Source organism: Trachypithecus francoisi, unplaced genomic scaffold, assembly GCF_009764315.1.
Source record: "Trachypithecus francoisi isolate TF-2019V2 unplaced genomic scaffold, Tfra_2.0 Lachesis_group4, whole genome shotgun sequence".
NCBI lineage: Eukaryota > Metazoa > Chordata > Mammalia > Primates > Cercopithecidae > Trachypithecus > Trachypithecus francoisi.
Window position 1 is genome coordinate 106535193 of NW_022681469.1, and position 19085 is coordinate 106554277.

General features: G+C 45.9%; 1 protein-coding gene across 1 annotated transcript in view; it reads right to left on the reverse strand.

Moving 5' to 3' along the window:
* The window catches only part of SDK1 (sidekick cell adhesion molecule 1), a 990930-nt gene that overhangs the window by 244380 nt on the left and 727465 nt on the right, over positions 1-19085 (reverse strand).

Here is a 19085-nt window from a genome sequence, read left to right on the forward strand (position 1 = left end):
CTTTCAAAGCCAATTGTATAAGCAAATATATTCAGAGAATCCTGATTTCTATTTTGGTACCTTCTTTTTCCCTATAGCTCTAGTTCTCAAACTCGTCCTCTTCTTTGCTGATACATAACACGCCATCGTGTGGATATACCATAGTCTACTCAGTCGGTCTCTTAATGATGAGCATTTTGGTAGATTCCAGTCTTTTGCTATAACAAATGGTGTTGCAGTGAAGTCTTGTACCTTTCTCTTTTCATTTGTCTGCAAGTTCATTTCCGGAATAAATTCCTAAAAGTCGAGTTGGTGAGTCAGAAGGTAAACAGGTTCACTAGTTACTGCTGAATTGTCTCCCTTTAGGGGCTGCATCAGTTTGTGTTTTAAATAAAAAAGAAGGAGAAACATTTTTAAATGTCGAAGATAATTTTCAATTGAAATATTTCAAATTTACAAACAATTTTGAATTGTATAAAGACATACAAAAAAAAAAAAAACTGACAGTGAGCTGCTAACATGAGCCCCATCATCCCCAAATACTAGAATATGTACTTCCAAGGACACTCACCAGGTAACCATGATATGGCCATCAAAACCAGGATGTCGGCACTGACACATCACTGCCATCTAATCTACGGTTTCTCCTGTTTCCCCACAGTGTCTTCTGTGGTGACAGAATCCCATTTCGATCATATGTTACATTTAGGAATCATGTCTCTTTCGTCTTCTTCAATCTGGAGTAGTTCTTGACTTTCACGACCTTGTCACTTTTGGAGGCTGCAGTCCGATTTCTTGTGCAATATGTTCCTAGTTTGAGTCCATCTGATGTTTCCTTTTAACTCAATTCAGGCTTGCATCATAGGCAGGAATAGCACAGAGGCAAGGCTGTGTTCTTGTCATCGCATCCTATCCAGTGGTACACAGTTCTGATGTGCCCCATTACTGGGGATGTTAACTGCACCCACTCCCTGCTAGGTTTCTCCAGGGTCAAGTTACTCTCTTTTTTTCCTTTGTGATATACACATACTTTGTGAGGAGTATATCCTGTTCCTCATCAAACTTCTCCCACTAATTCTAGCACCCATTGATTGATGTGTTTGGATTGAATAAATTAGGGGTTGTATCACTGCATTCCTAGCAGCAATGAATGACGGTGCCTCTTCCCCCTGCCCCGAGCCTCATCAGAGTATTGTCAAGCTTTTGAATTTTTATCACATTGATCTGTAAGCAATAGTGTCTCTGCGTACCCTCAGTTTTTATGTGTTACATGGACAAGGTTGAGCATGTTCTCCTGTGGCTATGGGCCATGTGCACTTCTGTGAACTCTTGTTTCATACAGCTTGCCCATTTTTCTTCCAATTTTCTTTTTCTTCTCTGTTTTAGAAGCTCTTAATATACAGATATTAACCATTTCTCTGGGATATAAACTGCAAGTATTTCCCCCAATTTGCCATTTATCTTGTTTTCCTTTGCCCATTCTGTTTTTTGCATACGGGATACTTTAGCTTTTTAAAACTTGTAAATAGTCATCAATCTTTTCATTATTGCTTCTAGATTTTGAGTCATCATTAGACAAGTTTTCCCCATGTTCAGGTTAGAGAGACTAAAACTAGTGTTTTATTCTAGTACTTGTATAGTTTCATATTTTTAATATTGATATCTCTGATGCACTTGGAATGTATCCTTGTATATGGGGGTAGGGAATGGATATGGTTTTGTATTTTTTCCATATAGGTATTCACTTATTTCAATAATGCTTATCAAAAAGTCTATTTTAGGCCGGGTGCGGTGGCTCAAGCCTGTAATCCCAGCACTTTGGGAGGCCGAGACGGGCGGATCACGAGGTCAGGAGATCGAGACCATCCTGGCTAATATGGTGAAACCCCGTCTCTACTAAAAAAATACAAAAAAACTAGCCGGGCGCTGTGGCGGGCGCCTGTAGTCCCAGCTACTCCGGAGGCTGAGGCAGGAGAATGGCGGGAACCCGGGAGGCGGAGCTTGCAGTGAGCTGAGATCCGGCCACTGCACTCCAGCCTGGGCGACAGAGCGAGACTCCATCTCAAAAAAAAAAAAAAAGTCTATTTTATTCAGTTATTCAAGATGCCTTCCTATTATACACTAAATTTCCATATCTAATGGGGTCCACTTCTGGGCTTTCTGTTCTGTTCCGTGCATCTTTTAGTCATCCACCAATAGACACACCATTTTAGTTACAGAGCTTTACAGTATGCTTTAATATCTAAAGGAGACTAGTCCACCCTCATTACTTTTATTTCAGAAGTTTCCTGGCTATTTTTGCTCATTCATTTTTATGAATAAATTTTAAATTAACTTTTCTAGCTCTGGAAAAAAAATCTGGTATGTTTTATTGGGGATCATGTGACAATTCTAAATTCACACAAGGAGCACTAACTTCTCTCTGATGTTGAGTCTTCCTGTTCAAGAACATGGTCCATTTGTTTACACCTTCTCTAGTAACTTCCAGAAGCATTTGTAGTTTTCTTCATATGTGTTCGATAGATCTTAAGTTTATCCCCAGCTTTCTTTTCTTTTCTAGTGTTATTCTACTATTGTAAATGGGATCTTCTCTCTGATTACAACTTCAAGCTGTGTTTTGTTTGTGCATATGAAGTCAGTTTGTTTTTACATGCTGATTTTATAGCTTGCTAGTTTGCTAAATTCTTTATTGTATGTAGTATTTTCTAGATACCAAATATTATTATCTTCAAATACAGATAGTTTAATCATTTCCTTTTTGGGCTTTATACCTCACCTTGCTTTCTCTTGTCTATGGCTGTGGCAAATGTGTCAATTTCAATAATAAAGAGCAGAGGAGACTGTGGACTACCTAATGCTTCTGCCTTCAGCAGGGATGCCTGTAGGGTTTCCCAGTCAAGTAGATGGGGAATGCAGATTTGGGGGTTTGAGGTGCATGCATCGTTTACCGTATTGAATAAATGTCAATACATTTCCATTTTATTATATGTTTGTACTCCAGATGGGTGTTGAATATTGGCAAATGTCAAAACTGCATTCTTAGAATAAATCCCACTTGAATATGATCTACTGTTTTAAATGTACTGCTGGATTTTGATAACTTTTATCATTTTAGCATTTCCATCAATTCTCTAATATAAAACTAACCTGCAACTTACCTGGTGCATTTCTCTGCATTCTTTGGACCTGTTTGGGTTTTCTGTGGCCTAGGACATGATCTATCTATCTATCCAGCTATCTATCTATGTATTTTTTTTTAGGGCAGAGTTTCACTCTGTCGCCCAGGCTGGAGTGCAGTGGCGCTATCTCAGCTCACTGCAACCTCTGCCTCCCAGGTTCAAGTGATTCTCCTGACTCAGCCTCCAGAGTAGCTGGGATTATAGGCATGTGCCTCCACGTGTGGCTAATTTTTGTCTTTTTAGTACAGACAAGGTTTCACCATGTTGGCCAGGCCAGTCTAGAACTCCTGACCTCAGGTGATCCACCCACCTCGGCCTCCCAAAGTGCTGTGGAAATGTTTTAATTTTGCCATATCTACATATATTAATATGTAGACATTTGCCATATCAACATATATTAATATGTAGATATTTGCTACACATATAATTACATGTACACTTTTTTTTTTTGAGACGGAGTCTTGCTCTGTCGCCCGGGCTGGAGTGCAGTGGCCGGATCTCAGCTCACTGCAAGCTCCGCCTCCCGGGTTCACGCCATTCTCCTGCCTCAGCCTCCGGAGTAGCTGGGACTACAGGCGCCCGCCACCTCGCCCGGCTAGTTGCTTTTTTTTTTTTTTTTTTTTTTTGTATTTTTAGTAGAGACGGGGTTTCACCGTGTTAGCCAGGATGGTCTCGATCTCCTGACCTCGTGATCCGCCCGTCTCGGCCTCCCAAAGTGCTGGGATTACAGGCTTGAGCCATCGCGCCCAGCCACATGTACACTTCTTGACATATGTAAGTGTGTGTGTCTTTATGTGGTCTGTTTTATTTTCTCTCTTTTTTGATACGTTTTAGTAATCAGGAAGGTTTTTGTACTTTTGCTCTAATGTTTATGCACACATGATTCAGATGTTTATACAGATCCTTAGTCCTCTCTTTTTCTGGACACAATCTACTGATTTTCTGTTATGAGTAACATTACCATTGGCTAGTAAACTTTTCTTCTCCTTTCCTGCCTGAAAATTCTGTGATAAAAGATTACAGACTAATAATACGGCAAAATATACAAGTTCAATTTATAAGTATTATATTTTGCTGAAATAACTATTTTGGCATTAGATTTTCAATTACACAGAAGCCAATTTTGTCTGGTAACTACATGTATATGTGTATGTGTGCGGATGTACAGAAGTATGTGTATATATACACGTACATGCACATATCTATGTATACTTAAATGTGTGTTTATATAGACTTGTCTGTGCCCATGTACGTGTCCACATGCCTGCATGTGTGTGCCTGTGTATATATAGATGCAGATGTGTATGTATACATGTATATGTATACTTGTCTGTGTGTGCGTGTATATGAATGTATACACATGCATAGGGGCCTACTGTTATGAAACCTGGTCCTTTCTTCGTGTTTATGTAACAAATCTAAGTTTGATGTCTCTGCCTTCATGGAGCTCATAGTGTAGTGAGGGAAGCAGACATTTACGCTTCTGTGTAATAGTGCTACAGGGAGGGTCAGCGTGGAATTCTTTAAAGGAGGCCCTATGGAGGAGACAGTTCCTGAGCCAAAGCTTTAAATATAAGCGAGAACTGCCAGAGGAAACGCAGCGGGAAGGCTAGTGCGACCTGGGAACGTGCCAAAGCATGGAGGCAAGCTGGAATACATGCACTCCGTTCGGCATCATGGTTTTGTTCTATGAAATTATAATCACCCGAGCTTCTGTGAAGCTTCATAGCCCTGAGGCACATATGAAAAGCCAGTTGATGATGTCCAGATAGAGTTTTGCAGACTGGAGGAGAAGGTGCCCCAGGGGCCCTCTGAGGTCATGGCATGTGCCAGCTTGCTGGGCAGGAGTCCTGTCACCTCACCCAAGCCTGCGACCCGTCAACTGCTGCCAGCAAAACTTCTTGGACCCAATTTTCCTGCTCCTCACATCAACTCATGCTGGGTGTACCTAGTAAGGAGGATTTCCCTTATGCCAACTGAAACCTTTCTTTTGGCAACTTCTGCCCCTTGGTTCCCCTCTGTCTTCTACGTAAGCTGTTTTCGTACACATATATAGCTGTCATACTGTTTGAATGTCACAAAAATATCCAACTGGACTTGACTACGACAGGCGGAACAAATGCCTTGGTTCTCTCTCTGTGGCTCACACGATGAGACAGACGGAGCACTGCCCCTCTGGCTCTGCTCCTCGGAGGGCCCTGAGTTTTCCCACTTCCCCTGGTGGCCAGGCACCCAGAGCTGATGCTTGGCGTGCATCTAGCCAGCACAGGGCTGCATGCTGCTGCCATTTGCCTCGATCCGGAAACCTGTCAAACACAGAGTTTAAATTATGGTCCTGGCTCTCTCTGGGTGTAAACCCCAAGTGTTTTATGGTAACTGGTGGCAAGTCATGTCTCCCCATCCTGCTGTCATGTAAGTGGTTGGTGTATCTGAGTGCAGCATGTTGGCTTATCCTTTCTACGTTTCAGTTTGTTGATTCCAACCACCAATCTAACAAAGCAATTTATTTTTGATTTTTGATTCTGGGGCAGAATCGATGAATTACCCCCTCAGTTGTGACACCTGCATATTTTATAGGAATGCCATCTCCATTTGTTCCAAGTCACAGACAGTACTGACCAGGAGAAGCCCAGCATGCTGGAGTTTGATGGAGTCACCCTCCAAGTGGTGGCTGATCAAGTAAATCAGACTGTTTGGGCATAGCTCAATCCTCACCCTGCGTGGGTGGTGTGAGTGGGAATCCATGTAATTACTTCTCACCCAATCCATATTTCTCATGTTATCTACAAGGTGCTTACTGAATGAATGAGTGAATGGAAGAAAATCGGCAGGGCATGGTGGCTCACGCCTTTAATCTCAGCACTTTGGGAGGCCCAGGTGTGCAGATCACTTGAGGTCAGAAATTCAAGACCAGCCTGCCCAACATGGTGAAATCCTGTCTCTGCTAAAAAAACCCCAAAAATCTGCTAGGTGTGGTGGTGCATGCCCGTAATCCCAGCTACTCGGGAGGCTGAGGCATGAGAATTGCTACAACCCAAGAGGTGGATGATGCAGTGAGCCAAGATTGTGCTACTGCACTCCAGCCTGGATGACAAAGTGAGACTTCTTCACAAAATAAATAAATAAATAAAAAATAAAAGAAAATCAAGCTACAGGATGAATACGGTATTTAGGTCTATCAATTCAGTGACCCCCCTGAAAAGGAAGTGGGGTTGGTAGAACGTGCCTCACTCTGAGAGGACCCGACATGACCCCTGGTGATGGCTTCCTGGGAATCACAGGGTTGTGCTTCTCTTGGCGTCCTCTTTTTACGTGAACCTGGAGTTCCGTCCCCATCAAGTGTTGCAGAGTTCCGTCCAAGCATTTCCTCTCCACACCTCATCTTCCAACAGAGTTTCCGCTGAATGGACTCTTCTTCTCCTTTTTTTTTTTTTTTTTTTGAGACAGAGTCTGGCTCTGTCGCCCCAGGCTGGAGTACAGTGGTGCGATCTCCGCTCACTGAAAGCTCCACCGCCTCCCGGGTTAACGCCATTCTCCTGCCTCAGGCTCCCTAGAAGCTGGGACTACAGGCGCCTGCCACTACGCCCAGCTAATTTTTTTGTATTTTCAGTAGAGACGGGGTTTCACTGTGTTCGCCAGGATGGTCTTGATCTCCTGACCTTGTGATCCGCCTGCCTTGGCCTCCCAAAGTGCTGGGATTACAGGCGTGAGCCACCGCGCCCGACCTCCTCTTCTCCTTTTTGAGATGAACCCCATCCAAGTCAGAACAAAATCCCATATTCTAACAAAATTCCCATTCATCTTGACAGGGAGCCAATCAAAACCAGAAGAAAAGGGTTACTCGACCGGAACTCAGTGTGGCCAATGAGACTGTCCCAGCCTCTCTTCCAAAGGGCTGGAGGTGGCAATGTGGGACACAGAGTGTTACGAAATTGTCGTCTCCTCCAAACGTGTGTTTTCACTAGTTCACCTTGGTCCCAACAGCTTAGTCCTCTTATGTAGATAATGTGTCATCACCCATATCCACCTTTTTTCCAAAGTCATGACCTTTATTTTAAGGAGACTCCAGCCTCCCACCCAACCACCAGAGTTTCTTGAAACACAGCTGAAGTTTCTTCTGAGAGACTTGCCTGCACACGTGGTGATGTCACATGTCACATGCTGTGGTTCCCGGGGACTGCTGCTTATTGTTTCTCTCCAGGAGCCTGGACTGATCTCCGCCAGCACAAGCCCTCCACTATGACAGCTGGTGGGGCTCATGGTTATTAGTTCGTGGTACTACATTCTTCTACCTATCAATGCCTAAAGAAGGTTCCCAAATTAGAGTGGGTGTTAGAATCACCTGGAGGGCATGTCGAAACACATACGGTAAGAGCTTCTGATTCCGCCGGGCGCGGTGGCTCAAGCCTGTAATCCCAGCATTTGGGAGGCCGAGACGGGCGGATCACGAGGTCAGGAGATCGAGAGCATCCTGGCTAACCCGGTGAAACCCCGTCTCTACTAAAAAATACAAAAAACGAGCCGGGCGAGGTGGCGGGCGCCTGTAGTCCCAGCTACTCAGGAGGCTGAGGCAGGAGAATGGCCTGAACCTGGGAGGCGGAGCTTGCAGTGAACTGAGATCCGGCCACTGCACTCTAGCCTGGGCGAGGGAGCGAGACTCTGTCTCAAAAAAAAAAAAAAAAAAAAGAGCTTCTGATTCAGTGGATGTGGAGTAAGGCCCGAGAATTTGTATTTCTAACAAGTTCCTAGGAGATGTTGATGCTGTGGGTCCACAGACCATCTCTGAGAACTACCACTGTCATTTTGTTTTTCTGCTTATTTTCTCCTCCCTTCCTGCTTCCTCCCCTTCTTACCTAATTGCCTGCCTTCCTCCCTGCTCCTTTCTTTCTTCCCCCTCTCTCTCCCTCCCTCCCCTCTTCCATTCTTCCTTTGCTTGTTGCTTTTATTTTATCTACATCCTAATGAATTGGTTGATAGAAATCCCCCACTCTCGTCCCCACAAGCCCCTTCTCCCACTTCTCCTCTCCTCCCCCAGGACCGTGTGCTGCCGGTTACAGCCCACAGAGCCTGTGACTATGTCAGGCAGGTATTTTCTCTGCCGCTGAAAAGAGAGACACACATTTTTATTTTTGATATTTAAGTCAAATAATGTCATGAAATTAATACAAAGCTTATTTGCAACGCCCCTGAGTAAAGATAGTTACTATTCATCTTCTCTTCCATCTACGTAAATGGAAAAAGAGTTGAAAATAACGGTTAATCCGAGGAAACCTGTGCTGAGCATGGAGCTCTAGGATGTTTTGGAGATTTGCAACATGTCCAAAAAAATTAATAAAGTGATAGTAGGAGGTGCTGGGAGAGCAATTCATGGGCCCTCCTGGGCCAGGTGGATGTGAATATCCAGGCCTCTGTGGTAAGAAATGAGCGATTGCTACATCCTATTAGCATCCCTACGGGACTGTGCAGACCCCACCTAAACATGCTAAGGAGCCCACTGAGAATGCTGTAAAATCAGCTGGATTTAGCACAGAAGGAAATTAGAGTGCACTGTCCAATATTCTAACAAGCCTAGTTGTACTTACTGAAGCAACACCACCTTCCCTGTTATAGATAAACCGTGAAATCTCAGTGTCTTTACACAGTGAAATTTCATTGTCCATGACCCTCAGGTGCAGTATCAGTTCTCCTGGGTGTCGGGCAGCCTTCACTGGACCATTCAGGGCCCACCTGCTGGCTCCGATCTCCTCTAGCAGGCCAGGAGCTGGGAGCCGAGCCACCAGCAAGGGAACTGCTTCTACTCCATGACACAAGAAGCACAAACTTTCCTGTCCTTGCCACAACAACACGCCCTGTTTTTCATGATCCCAACCGTATATGATTTCAACTATGAGGGGGCTGATGCATCTATCCAGTATGTAGCAGGGATTCACAGGGGTCCATTTCTCCAGGTTACCTCATAGAATTAAATGTATACGCCTTTCAAACCAGGGAGCGGAGAGCTCATTACCTGGTAGAATCACCGGCCGCACACCACTGGGTGGGTGTATATATTACCGTTTGTGTGCCGGGTGTTATCATTAATTCCAGATTGCTATGGGCCATGGCTGAGTTCTTGCGTTGTTATGGTTCTTGCAGTTTTGATACACCTGAGGGTTCTCACTGCATTAAACATTTCTACCGCATTATTAGGTTGACAAACCTTTGACAAATAAGCTCGAGTATCTTTTCTGATGGCCTTCAGAAGAATATACTTTAACACTTACAAAGTTTTGTATGTCCCTTTCTGAACTTATTTTTTTCCAATTGCCAGGCATTGAGGAGAAGCATTTGGGGCTAGTGTTTAGGCTGGGGTGGGGGCACAGCACGTGGGGAGAGCCCGCAGGCCCTGGCAGGCTGTCTGCACACCAGGTCCTCGTGAACCCAGTCCTCTGACTCTGAAGCCAGTTGGGAACAAGATGTTATTTCTATTCACAAAATACCAGTTTAATTCCTAAAATATATCTTCACCCATGCCAAACACTGAGCTTCTAAAACACAGGCCCAAGGCTGCCGAGGGTGGAAGCTCTGGCCACTCGCTTAGGCTCCGGCCAACTTGGTGTCTCCTCCTCTTCCTCTCCCAACCACCGCTTCCCATGCACCTATCTGCATGCATTCTCCATGTCTGAAAATTGTGCATTTGTGGTTTCTCTTCCACTCTTCCCACAACCAGCTCTCCTCTCCAGCCATGGGGCAAGTGGCCTTTCCACGCTGCATGGGGACTGAGGACCAGTGCTGTGGCCTGGCATGTCCAGGGTGAGCGGCATACCTCCCCAACACTGGGGATGCGTTCGTGGATCTAATTTCCCCATGCACCTTCTAGGCTGCAGTCCCAGATTCAGCATTTCCAGCAGGGGAGAGGGAGAAAAGATTCTGCATTTAGGCTCCTGAGCAAAGCCAGGCTCAGTATGGGCGACACCCAGGAAGGGTTGCTGTCGGACATCACGAAGCAGAAAGACAGGAAGGCCTAACCCACATGTGATAGGGCTTGGGACTGCTTTCTTCTGAGATTTCCAGACAGCAAGAGTCAGGGCAGAAGGCAGGCTGTGGTGCTGAAGACGGAGATAAAACTGGTGCAGCACCGGGTGTTGAAACAGGAACAATAAGTCCTGTGTTTTCGATCAGACATCTATTTATGCTTTGTTTACCTATAGGTCAGGCATTGTGCTTGGATACGGGGATACAGATAGGAAAAAGACAAATCAGACACAGCCCCTGCCCTCACAGGGTTCCTAGGCTAGCAGGAAAAGCCTGCGAGTCACAAAATAAGGTGATGCTCACAGTAACTTAGATCAGTTTATTTTTCCACCTGTCCTCTAGTGGCAGGTGAAGGGCAAGTCCCAGTAACCACTTCTTTATGTGCACAGGGGTGATCTGCATGGATACAGATGCTATATCCCACCCTCCCCGCTCCACCCCAGGCCTCCGCTCTGTGCCTTGGCTGGCAGCCCTGCTCACGCCCTCACTCAGACCCCTGTCTGTCTTTACAGTTGGAGGGACAAGACAGGCTTCACAGCCCAGACCCTGATGAATCCTCTGCTCGGCAGAGGCTTTTTCTGAAAGGGAGGCAAGAATCAGTCAAACCAAACAGCCTGTATTGCTGGGATTCAGGATTTTTCAAATTGTAGGTCACGAATGCACTCGTGGATAGGGAAATCAATTCCGTGGTCGCAGCAGCATTGTTTTAAAGAATGAAACAGAATGGAATAGAACAGAAAATACCAAAGTACATCATACACTGGGAGAGTCACTATTGTTCCATGGACGCTCTGTTTCAGTGTGTGTGTGTGTGTGTGTGCTGGGTTTCAATGCAAAACAGTTTTCATTGTGCACTGCAGTCCGAAGTGCCCAGAAGCCACTGCAAACCCACCCTACATGGCAGCAGAGTAAGAGGTGCGCCCACATCTTTTCTATTCCACATACACATGGCTATAGGAATCTGGAAGCCATTTTTCACCTGGCCTGATATATATAGAATGAAAAAAAAAAACAAAAAAAAACCCGTAAACTGTAGTGATGGCAGATGGTAGCCTGGGCTTGGGAGCCCAGCAGACCTAGGTTTCGGTTCTGGCATTTCTCAGCATTGCCCAGTTATATCACCTTGGCAAAGTGAGTTACCTCTCTGAGATTCCATTTCTGCCTCTGTCCAGTAGGGATATGATGCTTATCTTGTGTGACCCCCAGGGATGAATGGAGTAAGACAGTGGGTGTAAGGACGCGGTACAGCACGGTGAAGGCTGGTACACGGTGGCTTCCCCTGAAGTGTGAGCTTCCTGTCCTTTCCTTTCCTGTAGGTTCTAAAAGACCAAAGGACGCCCACCCCTAATGGAACATCCCATATCTATTTTGTTCAGTTTTCACTTAGTGTTTTAGGCAATGCTGGGAGAATCTGGAACATTATCCTATTCTGCAGGTACAGCCTGAGGTCTCGAAAGTCGTACGGATTGAGAAACAAATCTTTTGTGCAACGTCATTTAATGCCACATTGAGAATTTCCCAAGAGGAGATAAGAATGGGGCTTGCAAACAGAGTGCTCATTTATAATCCTTACTTTAGAATGGGGAGGGGGGAGGAGGGAGGGATTGCATTGGGGAGTTATACATGATATAAACGTCATGCACATGTACCCTAGAACTTAAAGTATAATAAAAAAATAAATAAATAAATAAATAAAAAAAAAAAAAAAAAAAAAAAAGAAAACCTTTCAAAGCCCTAGTGAACATTTAGGAGCTTTTACTAATGTTTTAGAAATGTGGATAACCAAATGTTTTTCCCATTTCTTTTAAAATATGAAATATTTCTCTTTCATTATAAGGTAATGTTCTGAAACCAGAATAAATCATTAGAGCACAAATATACCTGTTACAAGAAGGAAAATGATAAAGAAATAAAGCCAGAAAAAAAGGAAAATCTTGGTGTGCTCAGAATGATGATGATTTATAGCATAATTTGTCTTTGGACCCTTTGTAGAAAAACCAACATCTGTGTCTTAATGGATGAATTTAAAAAATGGATAGAAGGAGTTTGCTAATCCATACAGGCTTCTTTTAGGACAAAATTGTGATCAATTACATTTTATATCCTGGCAGTGTCTAGTATTCCACACTCAGGTTCACCTGAAAACTTCACAGCCACATTCTTTCTTCCTGTGTCTTTCATCATTATTTGAACAATTTCTAACAAAAACTGAATTTGTGAGCCAAACAGCAAGTCAGCATCGAACATGAACTACTGATTGCTTCGAATGACTACAGTACTCTCCCTCCCAAGCTACATTATTAGAAAGTTGCTGAAGTAAACACTGGCAGTAAGAAAAATGTTTCTAATTATATTGGGCACTCACTTATACCCAACTTACACTCTACAGAATTTTTTCCACTCGAAACCAAAAGCGTATTGATTTCTGAGTATATTTCAGTTATTTAAATTTAAAATTCTTGAGTAAATTTCAGTTATTTTCCATTTCATCGTGGGTAATCATCATGGAAATTTGACATGTGGAACTGAGTCTGTCAGAGTTTCAGGCCACAGCTTCTGTGGCAGCGCCAACTTTTCCTCTCACCCCTCAGAAAGTTCACTTGGCTGAAACTGTATTAGAGCTTTGCTGATCAATTTGTAAGTTAATACATCCCATTTTAAAACGCCTTGAGCGGAAAAGGTCATGGAGGCACTGTTAATAAAATCTATTAAATGGGATTGGCCAACAAGATAATGGGGGATGGTGGATGAAGGGGGATAAGGAGTCAGGAAAGTTAGAAAGTTTATATTAAGTAATCCCCATGTGTCCAAGGTGCTAGCCCATGCCGAGAGCTTGCGAAGAACTGGAGTGGACAAACCATGCATTTTAAATATATCTCAGCCATAAATGGGACTGAAAAGAAAAACTCGGCAGGGCGCGGTGGCTTACGCCTGTAATCCCAGCACTGTGGGAGGCTGAGGCGGGCGGATCACGAGGTCAGGAGATTGAGACCATCCTGGCAAACACGGTGAAACCCCGTCTCTACTAAAAATACAAAAAAAAAAAAAAATTAGCGGGGCGTGGTGGTGGGTGCCTATAGTCCCAGTCATGCAGGAGGCTGAGGCAGGAGAATAGCGTGAACCCAGGAGGCAGAGCTTGCAGTGAGCCGAGATCGCCCACTGCACTGGTGATAGATCGAGATTCTGAGAAAGAAAGAAAAAGGAAGGAAGGAAGGAAGGAAGGCAGGCAGGCAGGCAGGCAGGCAGACAAGGCGTGTGACCAGTGAGTAGTGGGTTCAAATGGCTTCAGGAGTCAACATCGCACTGTGCTCACTACACGCTGCTCATCTTCCTTAAGGAGTTGCCTTGAAGGAAACACATTTGAGACCAAAAATCTATGCTCTAGAAGAATGAGCTGCTACCTCCCCCTGCAGCAAACAGCTTCTCCATTGCTCCATGCCTGCTGCTGGTGCCTACATGCCCTTCCCTCCCTCAGCCCAGGCAAATGCTGTGTCACTGCTGAGTTCTCTTGGAGATGGGCAGTCTAGCAAGTTCCACAGCCACCTAACGGTAGCGCACGCGGCAACATCTTTCCCTGACATTCCGATACTTTCTCAGGAGGAGCTCAATCCAAGGGCCGTATTAAAGTCAAGATGAATTACATCTCATTTCCCCAGATGCATCAAGCTGCCATTCACTGAAGGGAGGAGGAGAAAAGAGGCTGGTCGGCCTAGGGCTTCCTTCTCCTCCTGGCTGGGCATTTCCTGCCTTCTGCATGCTCTCCGACCCGCTGTCAAATTCTGTTTGTAGACATTCCAATAATTTCCCAAATTATGCTGACAAATAATTAATTTCATGAGTTATGCTTTCCCTTTCAGTTTACAGGCATTTTAATTACTCCCTTTTCAGCTTCAAGGACCTACTCAGGCCTCTAGGCTGCCTTGACAATCAGTGCTAATAGCTGGGAGGTACTTCAAGCCCCTAAGTGTGGTTCCCAGCAGCAAATAAGCACTGAACACTTAATGTCCAAACAGCCCCACGGAGTTGGGGGCCTGAGGCTGAGGGGCCCTCAGGGGATGGGTGGGAAGCCATGGCCTGGAGGACCTGTGCTTTTGCAGTTTTCACTCTGTGCGAGGCAGGCCAGGACGGGCAGATCACGAGGTCAGGAGATCGAGACCTTCCTGGCTAACACGGTGAAACCCCATCTCTACTAAAAATACAAAAAAAAAAAAAGTTAGCCGGGCGTTGTGGCGGGTGCCTGTAGTCCCAGCTACTTGGGAGGCTGAGGCAGGAGAATGGCATGAACCCAGCAGGCAGAGCTTGCAGTGAGCCGAGATCGTGCCACTGCACTCCAGCCTGGACAACAGAGCGAGATGCCGTCTCCAAAAAAAAAAAAGAAAAAAGAAAGTGAGACAGAAGCTGCGAGCTTCCCCTCCCATATCCACTTCCCCTCCCTTCCTTAATAAGGGACAGATACGTGTCCAGCTGGAAGGCCACGTTGCCAGTCTCTCCCACACAGAGAGAATTCCAGGAATTGTAAGCAGAGTCAGCAGCCAACGGGACTTCTAAGAAAGTTCTTTAAAGGTGGGCATACTCGTTCCCGAGGCACAGCCCTGAGCCTTCCTCCTCCTTGTCTTCTAGAGTGGGGATGCAATGGCTGGCACTGCAACAGCAGGCTTGTGACCTAAGGCACATGCTCAAGTGGCAGCCAAACAGACAAAGAACCCCGACTCTCTGATGACCCTGGAGCTGCCACTATGTCCGCCCAACCCCCGAAGTGAGAGAAGTAAAAACACAGCTCCATCCTGTTTAAGCTCCTGTCACTGTGGGTGTGTTGTGAGCAGCCAGACACTGTTCGTAAGCCACACAGACAGCTGCAAACTCTGAGGTGCCGCTGCCACGTGGGTCACAGGGAGAACCTCTTTAGGCACAGCCTTGTGTCCACAGCCCATTCCTCTGGGTGCTGACTCAGGACTCTTCAAAGCACGCCCAGTACCCCGATCTGCAGATAACCGAGGGGTGACCGTGCATGAGTGAGGCTGATCTCTCTTTTACTTCCTGCTCTTATTTCATGAATGTCAGTCTCACCTCCGGGGCCAGACTGCAGGTACCCAAGGATGATGACACACCAGAGATCTTCCCTACCCTCGGGGTCGGGGCCTGTCCCACAGCTCCACGCATACCACAGGCGCTCACATCAATTCTTGAGTGTCTGAGTTTGATTTTACTGTCAGCAGGGAGATGGCCCCCAGGTCCCTACTTGTGCCATGGCCCCTATGGAAGCATTCAAATACCCTAGTAGACACGTGTCATCAGAGTGGAAAAACGAATACAGACAAAGCCACACTTCTGGCATGTGTGTGATGTCTCCTCGTTTTCAAAGCCTTCTCTCATGTAGTATCTCATCTTCTCTTCACAGTGCTCTTTGAGTCAGGACAGGTGTAAATGCCACAGTTTTACAAATGAAAACTGGAGGCACAGAACGGCACAGGTGCTTCTTGAAGGCACATTAGTAGTAAACACGGAGTGAGGCCTGGATGAACTCCCGGGAAGGGTCTTTCTGGGGCTCACGTATCCAGAAACGTGTGAATATATACGTGTGTGTGAAACACGTTGCGCTCACTGCGCCCCCACCACTGTCCCCCTGACGCATTCACGGTCCCTCTTGTCACTCTGCTTCCTCATGTGCCTCCTTCTAGGCAGATCCCTTTCCATCCCATTCATTGCATCTTCCCCTCCAGAGCCAGGCAAGCATTGCCCCCGTCTTCCCTTCACCTCCCCAGCTCTTTCTAGACTAGGGGTCTGACGTCCTCCCCTAGCCATGTACTGTCGCAGAGGGGAACGTGGATTCAGGACAGAATTCATACCCTCGCTTCATTCTGTTCAGGGGCGGCGTGGCTGGCTGGAAGGTCTTTGAAGAGCGCGGAGGGATAAGTGCAGTTGACTACACCGAAGCATGGAGGCTGTGCAGCCAGCCGAGCCAGCCCTGTCCCCTGGGCCGTGGGTCACTCCCTTCTGCTGCCTGCCACGTGCCTGACCCCAGTCACTTCCAAGAATAGAGTCCTAATGCTCTGGTCAGTAAGTGTTATCACCCCCAATTTATCCTGGAACTCAAGCATGTCCCTCGAACAAAGAAAGGTCAGGTTGGTGGTGCCTGGCGTCTCCGAGGCTGTCACAAGCCTGAGATGTTGATCCTAGTGGCCCAGGAATAAGTTTAGGGTTGGAGCCAGGGTCTGGAAGAAAAGCATGACATGACCTGCCCAAACCCAGCAAGCTCTGGGGAGATTCCCCAGGGGCATTTACCATCCCACTGAAATCATAGGAGTCCGAAATATCCAGAGAGGGAGGGCTGAGTCCCTCAAAGGGAGAACAGGCCCACCTGCGTTTCCACACTGGGCTTACAAGGGAAGAAGGTAGCGCCATCCACATCCATAAGAGGGTGCCGGGAGTGCCGAGGCGGAAGACATGAAGAAGACACGAAGACAGGAATTACAACTGTGTCTGCTGGTTGCCCCGAGACCCATAAGGGGCTCTGTATGTCAACCCCCAATGTCAAACACCCAAGCAAGGGAAGGATGGTGCTGCTACAGAAGCTGAGCTGCAGACGGGAAACTGCACGTACAGCATTAGTCACAAATGTTCACTCATGAATAGTGTTTTTTTTTTTTTTTTTAAAGTATAGATGATGAACCAGATTTGGACCAATCGAAGTCAGGTTCTCATCACATATGGGAAAAAGTTCATTCCCAGAGAAAAGCATAATTTAGTAATTTCCCCATCCAGAAGACTACTTGGACATGGAGGTGGGAACCCATCCACTGTGCCACCATCTTAGGGGGAACCCTGCACCCCAGCCCACCAGTCTAAGCACAGTCCCTCACCAACCAGGCTGAAAATCTCCTCTCAAGTCCTAGTGACATCAGAGGCAGCCGATGTCACTCAGAGAACAGCGGCCTTGTCTCGGAAGCCTGGATGTCAGTGCTAGTTCTGCCTTAGTGGCCTGCGTGATTTCAGACCAACTAAATTCCAGCTAGCTAATGTTCAGCTTCCTATGAACAGGTGCCTGAAAATGAAACTTGCCCTGCTCTTTCCTATAAACTGTCCGCACTTTGAGGAAGGGTCTGGGCTCTGTTTCTGTTTTTATACCCAGTCTCACTGTACAGGAGGCACTGGGCCTGTTCCTGTTTTTATACCCAGCCCTATTGTACAGGAGGTACTGGGAAGTGCTTGTGGGGCCGAATTGCATTCGTTTACAGGGTTGCTGGGAGGCAAGACCCCGGAATCCATGTGAGCTGTTTTGAAAACGATGGCGTCCCACCCAAACTCACATCCCTATCTCTTCTCATTGCCAGGCTTCCGAGCTGGGGGACACTCATCACTTCATTTTTTTTTGTCTCTGGAGTCCCTGCTGCCATTCTCCGCTCCCTGCCTCCCACCTTCCCTGCACACCCACGCACAGATTCCGCCTCCTAATGCAGCATTTTGCTCATGTCACTCACAGATCTTAAGCCTTTCATGGTTTCCCAGTGCCAACTGAATAAAAGCCAGAGTCCAAAGCCTCAAAGCCCTTCTCAATTAGGTGGAGATCTGCTTCCCTCTGCCCCATGCAGAACTCAAATGCACCGGAAATAAAATGAAACAGTCACGGTTAATAGTAACAAGGTATTACTAATAGCGATAGGAGTCTTTTTAAGTGTTTCTACGTTCATTGTTATTTGATTAAATAGACTAATTAAAGCAAACGTTAACTGTCCAGGTTTTCAGCCATTTTCCTTTTTGAATGAGTAATCAAGATTTACTTGCACATGAACAGGTCCTTCCTGGCTGTCCTGCATTTTAAATATTTCTGCTAGTCACTGTGCAGGCAGAACTGACTGTACTTAATTTATAAAGGAGGATTTATGGACTTACAGATGACAACAGACAGCCAATCAATACGGGATGATAATAACAGCATGTAATATCAAGGAACATTAGGTCTCAGGCATGATTTGGGGAGAGAAGTGGGCAGTCAGAAACCTTATCATTTGAAAAAGGTTAAGGTCTGGTAGCAATAAAAATGCCTAAGCAAATAAAATCACACCTGTGAATCAGGCGAGGGCATAAATCGCAGAGTGAAAAAGGGTTTTAGACTCGGTAAAAAAATGACTTCCCTGGGCAAGGATTTGGGTTGCTGTGGGACAAATGAGGCTGCGTTAGGAAAGGGTCTATTTATTCCTGCTAAGAGTAGTAACAGTGAAATGCAGATGCAGAGGAGACCTCCCAACCCTTACTCCTCCTGGGGCTGAGATCTGTGTCCTTCAGAAAACAGCGGAGGAACCAGATGCTGTGGAAGGCCTGCCATGCCATGCCCGGGCCTCACCACGTGTGTTTAAGAACCACTGGCTTTATGACGTTTATGTCTGGTCATTTTTTCCAGCGGTAGGGGCGGTTTTTATGGACCTAGTAGATTGTGTGCTTGTGTAACTGAAAAGGGCAACCAAAGAAAGTAGCAAGTTGCAAATTTGATGACCAATCATCATGTTCCATCGTTAAAAATAAAACTGTGAATCATCACCGTGCTCTTTGAAAAACGCTCACAGTGTCACACAGAACTCCACCGCCAACTTTCCTGCGAAAACCTACACTCAATCCATTTAGAACGATCCAGTTCCACAGGCTTTTCAAGACTAGATGCACCCACTAAAGGGCATGTACAGAAACTCCTGAGTCCCCGAAAAAGCAGTTAGAATAGCATGTGTCTCCCGTCTACGGTTCTGCTTTCGTTGAGGAATAGTTGGAGAGATCCTATTAAATACGTGATGAATTTGCTTGTAAACGTTTCCTAGGGGACTGAATTCTCTGTTTTTCTTTCTAACATACACCAATCAAACTTTGCAAATCCCATTCCCCGGCAAAGATCCCGCCCCCTCGTGGTTTTGGAGACACGCTTAC